The sequence below is a fragment of the Haemaphysalis longicornis genome, unplaced genomic scaffold, assembly GCF_048455015.1.
Source record: "Haemaphysalis longicornis isolate Haplotype H1 unplaced genomic scaffold, Haemaphysalis longicornis Haplotype H1 scaffold_9, whole genome shotgun sequence".
NCBI classification, from domain to species: Eukaryota; Metazoa; Arthropoda; class Arachnida; order Ixodida; family Ixodidae; genus Haemaphysalis; species Haemaphysalis longicornis.
The window spans coordinates 169593734-169606654 of record NW_027526460.1 but is presented as its reverse complement, the minus strand read 5'-3'; the positions used below and the strand labels follow the sequence as shown (position 1 = coordinate 169606654).

Genomic DNA, 12921 nt, shown 5'->3' with positions numbered 1-12921 from the left:
TAATAAACAAAATAGAATCAAGAACTAAATGGGGCGTCCTGTTTAGGAAATCATAGACAATAAAACAATTTAAACCTGAAGAAACACTCACGTTATGGAGGTGATGCAGCAGCAATCATTTGGTAACAGGCCAGCATCAGAGCGACCGAAAATGTGAGGGTGCTGTTGTGCTGGCTCCTGTTGTAACTCCGGGATCGGGACTGCAACTTGGTAGCGTGGCTGACGATCCGGGACGTTGATCAGGGGACCCGAGGCGTGCTGATGAAGGAGAAAACTTTATACAACTATGTACATGGCATGGTGAGAACAGGTTGGATGCCGCTTCTCGGCTCGAAACGGTACGCAAGACCGCCTTTTTGTTAACAGGGAAAATCCCCAGATTTCGCCCAGGGAATTTAAATCCAAAAGTCTGGTCCAATCAGGAACCTGCAGTTCAAATCAGAATGCCTTTGTTCACACTCGAAGCCGTTGCGGACGCTGGCCCACGTAACTACGAGGGCGAGAAGGTGGTGGCTCCGTTCAGACGGGAAAATCTTGTCAAAACACGGGGCACACCTAACGTTCTTGAGTTGCGTAGGAGTGTAGCTCCCCGATTGCCAATTCTACGGAGTGTCCTGGGGAAGTCGCTTCCTATTGTCCCGCATTCGCCTTTCAAGGTGTGGCAAGTGCGGATGCGAGGGGGCAGCGCAGGCAACCTGTACTCAACAATGCGCAAACCGCGCTGACAGTGGTCACTATGGGCCTCGTGCACTACAGTTTCAAGTAAATTTGTGGCGCCACCTGGTAGCGGCGGCGGAATTTTTTCTGAAGAATAAAATAAACATAAACAGCAGTTCGCGGCGGGGCCAAATTTAAACAACCGGAAAATTAGTATACAACAATTTCCGCGTTTTATTACGTTCACAGTTGTTATATTAATAGAAATGCTCCGCTGAATAATTGTGGAGGAATACAAGCTGAAATATTTGATTGATTGATTGATTGATTGATTGATTGATTGATTGATTGATTGATTGATTGATTGATTGATTGATTGATTGATTGATTGATTGATTGTAGGGTTTAACGCGCCGACGCAACGCAGGCGATGAGGCGCGCCGTAGTGGAGTGCTCCGGATTAATTCTGACCACTTGGGGGTCTTTAACGTGCGCCGAAATCTCGTACACAAGCTGAAATATTTCGAAAGCGCCCCTTCTCCAATAAAAGCAGACGACAGTACACGGATCAGCTGTCTGCGACGCCGACGTGCACAAAGCACATAGCAGCCGCGAAAAAATAAAAAGTACAGACCCATAGGTGAATTTCCGTATCTGCACGCTACTTGGCGTGAGACCGCTGCGAAAAAATGCCGTGTATCCAACGAAACCGAACGAGTGCTTATTTTTTTAGCTCCTAAAATAACCGTTGGTGTCAGTATAACTGTGCACGCATCAGAAAATGCAAGGAGCATCACACGAATATGCATGTTTCCATCGTACGTAGTCATACCAACGAAATATAAAGAAAGCTTTAAATGAAAACATTAGAAACGTAAATATTTACGCTACATAGCGACAACACAACAATAAACAGACGTACACACACCAGCAACAATTCTCAGGCTGATATCTAGTTTTATTGAAATGACTCTCAAATATCTCAAACATACGTTCCTGTACAACTTGTATAGTTAGCGTTTCTGCCACAGTAGGTCCAAGGAAACGAGTTTAAGTTGAGCTGGTTGCGCAAAATGTCTTTGCTCACAACGACAACATGCACGAGCACAACTATTCCCGATCGCATGTAGTTACACGAACATCACGTACAACTCTATCAGCTTCGAAACAATTTCCACTATTCCAAATTGCCTTTTTTTTCACCGGCACAACTGACGACAGAGGAACCATTTGTGCACAATTATAGGTCCTGTTGTGCCCTGTACCATAATCTGGTCCCTTGTCTATGTCGAGCGATAAACAACAAGGTAAATAAACGTTTAGAGGCTTTCATGAAGGCTTACGCGCATCCACGTCCGAAAATATTCGCTTAATAAGTACGCGTTTATAAACCTACGAAAGCCCGTAAAAAGTGTCGCGATATTTTTCCCAGCCTATACAACTAACTCGTCGTAGTTTCAGCAGTTTGAGGTAGAGTTTAGTCGAGCAGCTGCATTTTCAAATAGCTGTCTTTACAAACCTGAATCTTCGGGCTCTTGAAGCCGTATATCCTTGGTGGCGCAATAACACATCAACTTTCCGCCGCCATTTCACACACACAACGGACATCAACTCACTTCCTAACACGTACAAGGCACAGCGGAGTTTACACGGGAGAAATTCGCTTTTGCAAGCCCCGTGAAAGTCGCATCACCGGTCTTCTCTTCACTAAGCTGTCCGCCAAATGATGCCAGTTATGCCATTTATAGCCTGACAAGAAGCGAAAGGCTAAATCCGAACAAACCTGATCGTTGCCGGTACCGCTGGACCATTGCCCTGTAATTGAATATGCTCTTGCGGGGACGAGGGGCCCCACAGAACAGGAGCACAGGAGTGCCGCCATTGGTGGAGCGATGTCGGCTTCTCTCTCACGCACACCTTATCGCTTCCAGGAGGCAATGCACACACACACACGCACATTCCCGCGCTTCTCTTTCTTTTCATAAGTGGGCTCCGGGATTTCGCCTATTTATTTTTATCGTTCATTTGGGCGACGCCGCTGGTGTTTAGAACTTCATGCCGTTGCGAAACGGCAGCGTGTTCATACGGTGCATAATAAGAACCGCGCTTGCATAGAACCGATTTTGTTTTGATGAATCGCTTTCCTGTCGCACTCGCGAAACTTTTTCTCTTTATTAAAGTTCCGTTTGGGCATTTGCATCGCACTGCAGAGGAATAGCGGCGGTTCTTTCTTTCTCGTGCTGATATTCGTGCACTGCCGAACGCGACGCAATGGGACGTCGCCAGCTCGCGTAATTCAGAAGTTATGTCTTCGTTGTCCACAAGATGGCGCTGAACACAGCAAATCAGTGGCGCCACCATACCAGCCCACGAGGCCCATAGGGCTGCAGTCACGGGGCTTACACATAATTCACGTCACGGGCCGATTTGAACGTTGGCGACGCAAACACCAATTATTAGCTTTGCCGCCCCACGTCGCTTCTAAAATGTCGGGTCAACAGCCCGACCACAACACTCCCGACAAGATGTCGCTTTGCTGGAGTGCTGCTGAAGCCAAGCGCAGCGCTACATTGTTGCCAACAATCCGCACACTGAGCACGTTTAACTCACCGTGAAGAAAAGCGACACGGCCCTGCGTTTCCCCCTGCCCATCGGGGGGAAGGAACTGTCTTTCAAGATCCCAACCCCTATTGTAAACAATAGTTGGAAGGCAGGACGGCCAACAGTCCGATGTCGACGGGGCCGGAGGGGGCTCTGCCCCCCCGTAAAGCCGTCCGGGGGGGGGGGCGGCACGAGCCCCACTGCCCCCCGTAGTTGGCGCTTCTGGTCGGCAGTGAGAGCTATGTGCTGCAGTGAACAAAGCTTTGCCACGGCGTCCAGAGTCGGCACCCACACGGATACCGTTTGTTGGCCGATGATAAGCATATCCGGTGAATCCACTGGTGCCGAGACAGCTATTAGCAACGTCTGCAAGGTCTTAGTGGAAAGATTCAGAATATTGAAATGCTGTCGTGGCTTGATGGCAACTTTGTATCTGGATGAGTGCTGGGCTTGGGGCAGAGAGTTCCGTGGGGTAGAAGTCGTCGCACATGTTTTTGCGGGAGGTGGTGACGAACCTATCTCCACTAAGGATGCTGGCTGCTGAGTGTTGCCCGGTGCACAAGCCCGCTTCGCAGCAGGCGGTAGGGTAGCTGCCTCTGGCACACCAGTAGTCTTGTCTGCCGTTCGCTTCGGTGACGTGTCGGTGGATGGTAACGGGAGCGAAGACGTCACCTCCATCAGTGGTGGAAAGTCGTCACTTGCACCAGCAGTAGCGTCAGCGGCAGCAGATGCACCTGACAGCTGCATGTTTTGTGTCAGTCGTTCCTGTTCCAGGGCGTCAGACATGGCAGGGCCTTGTCTTGCTCGCAGGCAGCTCAGTGGCAGCTGTGCTAGGCCTAGCGACCGAGGGTAGGGCTCCGAGCTTGGAGACAACCCCGTGGGGTCATCCTTGAGCTTGCCGCCGTGTCGTATCGGTGCCAGGTGGATGGTAGAGTCGTTAGAACAAGCAGGGATGATGCAGCAAGAGGATTGAGCCCGACAAGACGAAAACGACGAGTAGCCGGAGAATACAGGCAAGCCGCTCCTTTGTCGTCGTCGTCGACAAATCCAATCAAATCCAAGTACAATATTTTATCACGCTTTGATTTTATGAACCCGTCTTTCACTGAAAAGTTCGTTTAATTTTTTTAGGCGTTCTTACGAGCTTATTGTTTGAAATTTGCCGTTTTAGGAAGCAGTTTCTGCCCATTTCTGCCGTCGGTGGCAGACAATGCAATCACGTGACTAAGGCCGACTGACAAAAAAAAGGGAACGGGTGATGGAAACACGCCACATTCAAAGTAATCGCCGCTCGGTGTTATCGAAACCGTCCGCTATAAGATACGAAATTTCCTAGGGTGACTTAGGTCTGCTTACCTGATTTGAAGGCGGAAGCTTGGCGATACTTAATAACAACCGATACATTGTACTTGCGATACTTATTAACAACTCATAATTGTACTTGCGATAATTCTTAACTGATATATTGCACTTGCGTATTTTTCCTCGCTTTTGTTTGTCTTTCAGCATTAATTTTGGCATTACTTCGGCCGGCATCTTTTCTGCTATACCGCGTTTCCGTCAGTTTCTTCACTTTCATTTCGCAACTCGTCAGCAAGAAGACTGGCACACACAACAGCCTCCCTATATAGGGGCGTACGGCTCAAGTTTCGCCGCGCGCATGCAGCGCCGTTTCCTCCCCTGGCGGCCTTTGCTCCCATTTCATTGCCGCACACGGGGTGCGCTCTTCCGCAGATTCGCTTGGAGTACGCTGCTTGCTGCTTCGCCGTGATGAAAACTAGCGCGCCTAAGAGGAAAAGACAGGGCTCTAAATATTGTTGTGTAGTTGGGTGCCACAACAGCGTCGCAAGCACGAAGGGAAAAGAGCCCATCGTCAAGTTATATTCGTTTCCCGGCAAGTGGTACGAGTCAGACCGCCGAGAAGCCTGGATTAGGGCTGTGCGGCGGAAAAAGTGAGTGACCGTTTCTCTGCCTTTCTCCTGTCATTCAGTAGCTGAACTGCACTAAATTACCTTACTTTCTAATAGCTCTGATGGCTCCCCGTGGCTCCCCCAAAAAAACACACGAATATGCAGCAGGCACTTCGTGAACAATGCAAAGAGCGAGAGCCAGGCCAACCCAGCCTACCTGCCGACTCTGTTTCCGGATGTTTACAAAAAGCGGCGGGTAAGCGGTGAGAGACACGAAAGGTAAGATGAAGGGTAGAATCAGCCAGATTTCGCACTGACTTATACTCGCCCTGCTTTTACCGCAGGTGGGCAAAGCGGAATCGATCAGCTGCTAGAAATTTGACGTCGCCTCATCCGCCCGAGGAATCCTCACCCATGGACGTGCTGTCGAACGCGTCGGAGGCCGAAATTGCGATTTCGGTGTTACTTTCACGAAGAATGCAACGTTGCTAGCATGAAACTAATCAGCTTTCACTCGGTTTAACAGTAGAAATATGAGGAGGATAAGTTTTCAAGTTCAACCCGGCCGCGGCGGCCGCTTTTATGACGCAGGCGAAAAGCAAAAACGCCCGTGTGTTCGAGATTTCGGCACACGTTAAAGATCCTCAGGTGGTCAAAATTAATCCGGAACCCTGCACTACGGCGCGCCTCGTCGTCTGTGTAGCGTCGGCGCGTTAAACCTCATAATCAATCAATCACGAAACCACGGTGAAAAGAGGAATCGAGCGAATGCATTCCTAATCAAAATACCTGGGAACAGGTCCGCGATGGTCTTGTTCACGTCCCGCTTGGGTTTTTTCGACGGTTTTCCCCACTGCTGGGGTCTGCTTGTGCAGGTATCGTCAGTTGCCTCATTCACGTAGGCGCACACAGCCGCGGCATGCTTACAGCGGCCGGTTATTCCCGCCTTGCAAGAGCACGTCCCGGAGGCTACGGACCGTGTGTGAGCGCAGATCTGCATGCGAAAAGTCAATTTAGTATCACCACCTTTGTGTACTTAGCCTCTGAGCGTGAATACATTCGACAAGAGCGGTAGAAAGAACACAAAAAAGAGAAAGCGTTTACCTTCAGACGCAAATCGTAGACGACGTTGTCTTGCACTTGTGAAACGCACTTGGCGTTCAGCTGATGCTCGTCTGCTTGTATTATCTCCTCCACCGCGAACACATGTTTCACGAGTACCTTTCCTTTCTTCAGGGTCGCCTCCCTAAAAAATAGCTCAGTTTTCGAGAGGAAGGAAGCCGCAGTAGAATGCCAACGTGTTAGTCGCCATTGAAAACCAGCAGCGGCCGCACGGCAGCTCGGTGCGCGTACGGCAATCTAGGGCGGTTCTCCGCCGCGCGCAGCGCTGCTTGTATCGCTCCGGCGCGCCACCTGGCCCAGCCGTACACCCCTATACGCCTCGAGCTTCGCGATCGCTGCGCCGCCTGCCGCCGCTTCTCCGCGGCGTTGACGGGATTTGCGCTGCGTGACTGATAGGGGCTCGTGCAGTGTTTTGGTTCTATTTCGCTTCTTTTCGCCTTTCCGCGCCGTAAAAAAACTTGTTATGGTGACGACTATAGGCAAAGAGTACGTTTAGGTAACTTAAAAAGCAGCTGCGTCTTCGTAGAGTACGCGATCGCCTGCAAGAGCTACCCGGGGACGCGGTTCTGCGCGCTTCGTCGCCGCTCTTCCGGGCGTCGGCGACGGCAGGAACATATCACCCATGTCACCTCCAAAAAATCAGGCACAAATGAATTCGACTGACACTTCGTTTAGATCTGATACTGGCACAATGAGAGGTTGGCGTCATTTTGCAGCGTGGACAACGAATGCGGCATCGTTTCGCATATATACGCCGCAGACAAATATGTTTCGGGGATGTGATTACCCAATCCCGGACAATAACGTATGCTTTTTATAACAATATAAACCATGCGAGAATGTAAAGTATATTCCAAGCCTGTGCGTTGTTAAATATGTGCCCACACACGCCATATAGCAAGAACCAAGGAAATGAAACCACAGAAAAATAAATGTTGTGCCAATGCGGAATTTAGAAACGTATACAGCTCTAACGGAAATGAAAAAAAAAAAAAACAATGCAGCTTCTGGCATGTTAAAGACGTTCGTCTAAACTTACGCCAGGTAGGTTTCACTAGACCAACTATACGCGAAATGCACTGCAATTTCGCGAGAAATCATTGGGGGGGCGGGGAGGGGGATGCCGTGTACAAATGCGGAGCGGAATCAAGCAATGAACGTTTTAGTAATCCCACACATAAATATCGCGTTCACTTTCCTTTTGTTTTTCTACTTCAACGAAGAGCTGATCGTACGGCGGACGCATTTTTGGAAGTATACAGGGTAGGCTGTTCAACAATTAAGCGATGAAATGTGTCGTTGGAAGAGTGTGGTATGTGATAAGGCCCTGTGATTTCAGTTCTGGTTTATTCTGCAGGTTTCCTGTGCCATATGACGATATTTCGAAGAAGCATTTAGTCGCGGACGCAGATTATATTGTAAGCCCGTCTCCGCGCTGCTCGCAGAGGATATATGTAGCAGATGAAGGTCTGCGGGCGCGCACCTCACGACAAGACAACTCTGTCGTGTGCTGATCCCCGAGTATAATTATGCATTGTCCATCGTACTTTTGTTGAATATTTGCGAAATTAACACAGACCGGCTTGTAAATGGTGGTGATCAATATCTGAGGTATAATATTGGCAAACGTAACTGGTGTGCTGTCAGGTATGAGTGCTCCGCTGATTATGTAAGCGCACAAAACCGATTTAAATAGTAGTGTATAGCCGTAGCATGAACATCTGAGGAACCGGTGGTTACGGAGACACGGATAGTAAATTCAGGTCAGTGTAACTACAATCGGCTCCATCATACGCCGATTCCGCGACGCTGGCCTGTGACATACACCTGGCGCTTATACAGACCGAAAATACCACACTAAGATCGCGTCGGAAACATTTACACTCTCGTAAACACACCCCATTTGCGAGCAGAGTGACTGCTCCACACAAACATGAATTTCAAACGCTCACAAACGGTAAATCTCAGTCGTGAACGTGCCGCAAAAGCAGCGGCGGCACTGGGGAGCGGGGCGCGGACTCCCGCGCCTGCTTTCGAAACGGGCCGCTAGGGGGATTTCAGTGGCGCCCCTACAGGCCGCGCTCGAGGCGTATACGCCTCGAGCGCGGACTGTAGGGGCGCCGCTGAAATCCCCCTAGCTGCGCGTTTCGAAAGCAGTCGCGGGAGTTGCCGGCCCGCTCACCACTGTCTCCGTTGCTTTTGAGGCACGTTCGCGACTGATATTTTCCGTTTGTATGCGTTCGAAATACATATTTATGTGGAGCAGTCACTCTGTTCGCAAACGTGGTGCATTTGCGAGAGTGCAAAAACTTTCTGGCGCGATCTTACTGCGGTACATTCGGTCCGCATATGCGCCAGGTGTGTGTCACAAGCCAGCGTCACGAAACCGGCATATATGCATGGATCTGATTGTAATTCCACTGCCCTGAAATTTACTAACAGTAACTCCGTAAGCAGCGTTCATTCAGATGCTCATTCTACGGCTATACACTGCGATATAAATCGGTTTCGTGTGGTTTCATAATCTAGCGGAGCACTCATACCAGACAGCCTGCTAGTTACGCTTTATATCTCGGGTATTGATCACTACCCTGAACAAGCCAATGTGGCATAAATATCACGGACATTCTACGTAATAAGTAATATTGATGATGCAAAATAACATGCGTGAGTCAGCACAAACAATTTACGGCTGGGTCGTCTTGTCGCGAGGTGAGCTTCCCCAAACAGTCATCGGTTACATATATCCTCCGCTTATATCCCCGGCCGTCACTAAACGCTTTTTCGAAACATCATCATATGACACAGGGAGCCTGTAGAATTTAGCACAAAAGTGAAATCAGGGGGCCTTATCATATACCACACTCAATCCAACGACACCTTTTAGCGCTTGTGAACTTACTTACTAATGTGTCCGCAGAGTGATCCCCTGTTCGTTATAGTCGAAAAACAAAAAAAGAAGGGAACGCGTAGCTTGTGTGTGATTTATTAAAACGGTCTTTCCTTGATTTCACTCAGCATTTGTACACAACGATAGATAAGCGCCCCCTCCTCCCCCTCCCTGTCTTGGAAAACATCAGTGCATTTCGCATCTAGTTGGTCTAGTGAGTTCAACCTTGCTCAAGGTAAGACGAACGTCTCTAGGATTTGCGAAGCTGCGCTGTTTTTCTTTTTTTTTTTTCATTCTCGCATGAGCTATTACATTGCTTCCGGACTTGGCAGACCATTTATTTTTCCGTGGTTTCATTAACTCTCCTTGTTCCGTTCTATCAGGCGGGAGTGGGCACATATTTAACGACCCATAGATATATACTTAACATGTTCGCGTGGCCTCTATTTCTATAAAAGGCACAAGTTATTGCCAGGTATATTAGGTAATCACCCCCCCCCCCCCGAATGATATTTTTGGACGACATTTACATTCAAAACAAGCCCGAATTCGTTGTCCGCGCTGCAAAACGAAACCTACCTCTCACTGTGTCAATACCAGGTCTAAACGAGGCGTCAATAGAATTCACTTGCGCCTGAGATATTCAGAGGTGACAGTGGTGATACGCCGCTGCCTTCGCCGACGCCCGTAAGAGCGACGAAGAAGCGCGCAATACCGCGTCCCCGGTTAACTCTTGTTGGCGTTCGAGCACTCTAACAACTCTAATCAGGACGCAGCTGTTTTTTAAAGTGCCCTAAACGTACTATTTGCTCACAGACATCACAATAACAAGATATTTAGGGCGCGGAAAGGCAAAAAGAAGCGAAAGTGAACCAAAACACTGCATGAGCCGCAATCAGCTGCGTTGCGGACATCCCGTAAGCGCAGCGGAGAAGCGGCGGCAGGCGGCGCAGCGATCGCGAATCTCGAGGCGTATACGCCTCGAGCGCGGCCTGTAGGGGCGCGGGTGTCCCTATTCGCACGCCCCGTGGGAACAATTCTTATTTTTAGTTCGCACGCCGCGTGGGAACTATTTTTATTTTTAGTTCGCACGCCGCGTGCCAACAATTTTTATTTCTTGTTCGCACGCAACTGAAAGGGAGAGGAGGAGTACACGTCTAGCCAGTTCACTGTTCAGTCAGCCGTCCAGCTGACGACTCTGTGGAAATGTGGGAGGCCTCGTGTTTGTGCGGGTACAGGTTCTACAGAGAGGAAAAGAAAAATTATTTGTAGTTGGCCCTCAACGTGTAAGTATTAGTTAAGGCTGCGTCTGCTGCAACCCGGGGCTTCCCAGCCGATTCCCCCCGAACTGGCTGCTGCGCCCCACGGAAAAGACGTACGTCAACAAAAAAATTGCGTAATTGTATTACACTGCAATTATTTCAATAGTATTGCATATATTTTTGGCAGTGACACATTAATATTACAATATCAAGATTTATTTCTGGCCTGAGTTTATTGTCATCTAATATGACGTCACCTAGTCACCGTGACGTCATAGACATGCTTTGTAGATGTTTGCAATATATTTTTCTCTGCGAAACTCGAGTTTGTTATTGTTTTTGACACTCGCGTAGAAGTTGTGTAAACGAAGCACTTTTTATAGATTTACAACGGGTTTTACGGATGACCTACGGACGAGCGGCATGGAGAAGAGGCCGAATTCGATCGAAGAGCGAATTTTGGCCCCGTACTTGTACTGGTAGAGTTCACTCTAGTACGGGCATGTCTGTTCCGTGGTACGTCTGTTCCGAGTTTGTTCCGTTGGCCTGTTTCAAATATTCCGGCTTCGCGCGTTCAAATATTCCGGCTTTCCGCGGTGCCGAGGCAAGCAACAATGTACGAGCGTCGGCGTTGTGTGGAGTCGCTCACGAGTGGTGCGGTGCTGCGCTGTGTTTTCGTTTCATATGAGGTGTTCAGCTCCAAGCCTGTGTCTCCGCGCTTGTATCTTCTGCAGTAATTCACAGTCTTCAAACTCCGATGACTATTCGTGGCAGCAACGCGAAGTGCTGGTCAGCGCTTGCGGAGAGCGCAATGTTTTCATATCAATGTTTTCATATCGTACGTATCAGAACCAAATGTTGCCCCAAAATGTGCAGTAAGGTACGAAGCACCGTGTTGCCTTCAAAACGTGACCGATGTGTGTGGTGCGTCGTAGTTTTCCAGAAGTTTATTGTTCGTGTGAAGCTGCTGGCGCCGCAGTCATCGATGCTATCATCACAGTCATCGTTATACACGCTGTTGTGTCGGTATCACAACGCGAGGCAAATATTTTGATAGTGCTCCGTACTCAAGTGTCTAGATTCGTGTCGCTGCAGGAGTGTATACGTGAATAATCTAGAGCCCCATCAGTTAGCAATGGTGCGTCGCAGTGACAGCGAGTTCTTGTTCGTGCGCTTCAACTTGCCGTGATCCCTGTCGTTACAAGCGTGGCTAAAAAATGCGCCGGATATCTGTCGTGAGTTACTGTGGCATTTTCCGTGTGTGTTGTGTTCGTGTGCTCCAAAATTTACGATGTCGCCAAACGTACGTGATCGTGCCCATTTATGACAGGCTAGGTGATGCGTCAGTGGCTTCAGCAATAACAGGTGCTACATGCTGTGTTGAACTGTTATATCTACATTCTAAGCTTACCATCTAGGTGACTCTGCGTAGTTGTTGTTTCTATTTGCTCTAACCTCAGTTGCCTTGTTCATCTTTTTTGCAGGGTATTTTTATTTACGTGTGCATGCAGCATACTATAGCTCTAAATCAACCTTACACACTTACCTGTACATGCCATAACCCTCTTTGCAATCACGTGTGCATGTCCTACTGTTACCCTGCAGTATTTCGTCAACGACTGTGCATGCTAGCTAAGATTGTTTGCATGTCCTACTGTTACCCTGCAGTATTTCGTCAACTACTGTGCATGCTAGCAAAGATTGTTTGCATGTCGTTCTGAACCATTGCTAATAGCCTGAATTTTCTTTAGTATTACTAACATACCTCTTTCTTTCTCACCTGCTGGCTTCGTGTTGCTTTTAAAAGGAATTGATGATTTAGCGCTGCGTCTAAAGATATGTTGGACAAACTTGCAAAAAACGTAATACACGGGATATACCTGCTAAATTTCTCAATGGCACAAAGCACGTACTCGGATCGCACAGGCTAAAAGTATGTCTGACGTGCTCCACACTCTTCGTCTGCCCCTCAAAGCAGTCATGCTTGATTTTTACCCAACCGGCAAAACCACTTCTGCTCACTGACGAGCCAGGGTCATTGTCACGCCCACTTCACAACATATGGTGAAAGCAGTCTGTTCTGATTTTTACCCAACAAACCAAAACACTTCCACTCACTGACTAGCCGTGAAGAGTCACTGTTAATAATTGATCGTTACTAATAATTTCAAAAATCCAGATGTAACTCTAGCGATGGTGAAGGCTGTAGTGGAAGTCCGGGGTGGGCGACTTTGACGGCGCTTGTGGGTTTCAGTGCGCTTGGACTAAGAACGGCTCTCACGGCGTAGAAGCCCTAGCATCCGTCTGCTCGCAAATCCAAATATTTCTCTGTCTATTTGTTTAGTGCAATGCATAGTTGACGCCATTGAAAAGCACCATCAGAGAAACATGAGAAAGCGTTGCTTTTGCCTCTGTGGAATGAACCAAGGCGAACCCGCTAGGTATCTGCATCTAAGCATACACTGGGTGCTACTGCGCA

At 48.5% G+C, this 12921-nt stretch overlaps 1 long non-coding RNA gene across 1 annotated transcript; it reads left to right on the top strand.

The window, feature by feature from the left end:
• The first annotated feature begins 4891 nt into the window (after positions 1-4891).
• Positions 4892-5644, top strand: LOC144152382 (uncharacterized). The gene is made up of 3 exons (XR_013319154.1): positions 4892-5210; positions 5286-5447; positions 5513-5644. It is a non-coding gene; the product is annotated as an uncharacterized LOC144152382 (long non-coding RNA).
• The last annotated feature ends 7277 nt before the right edge of the window (positions 5645-12921 follow it).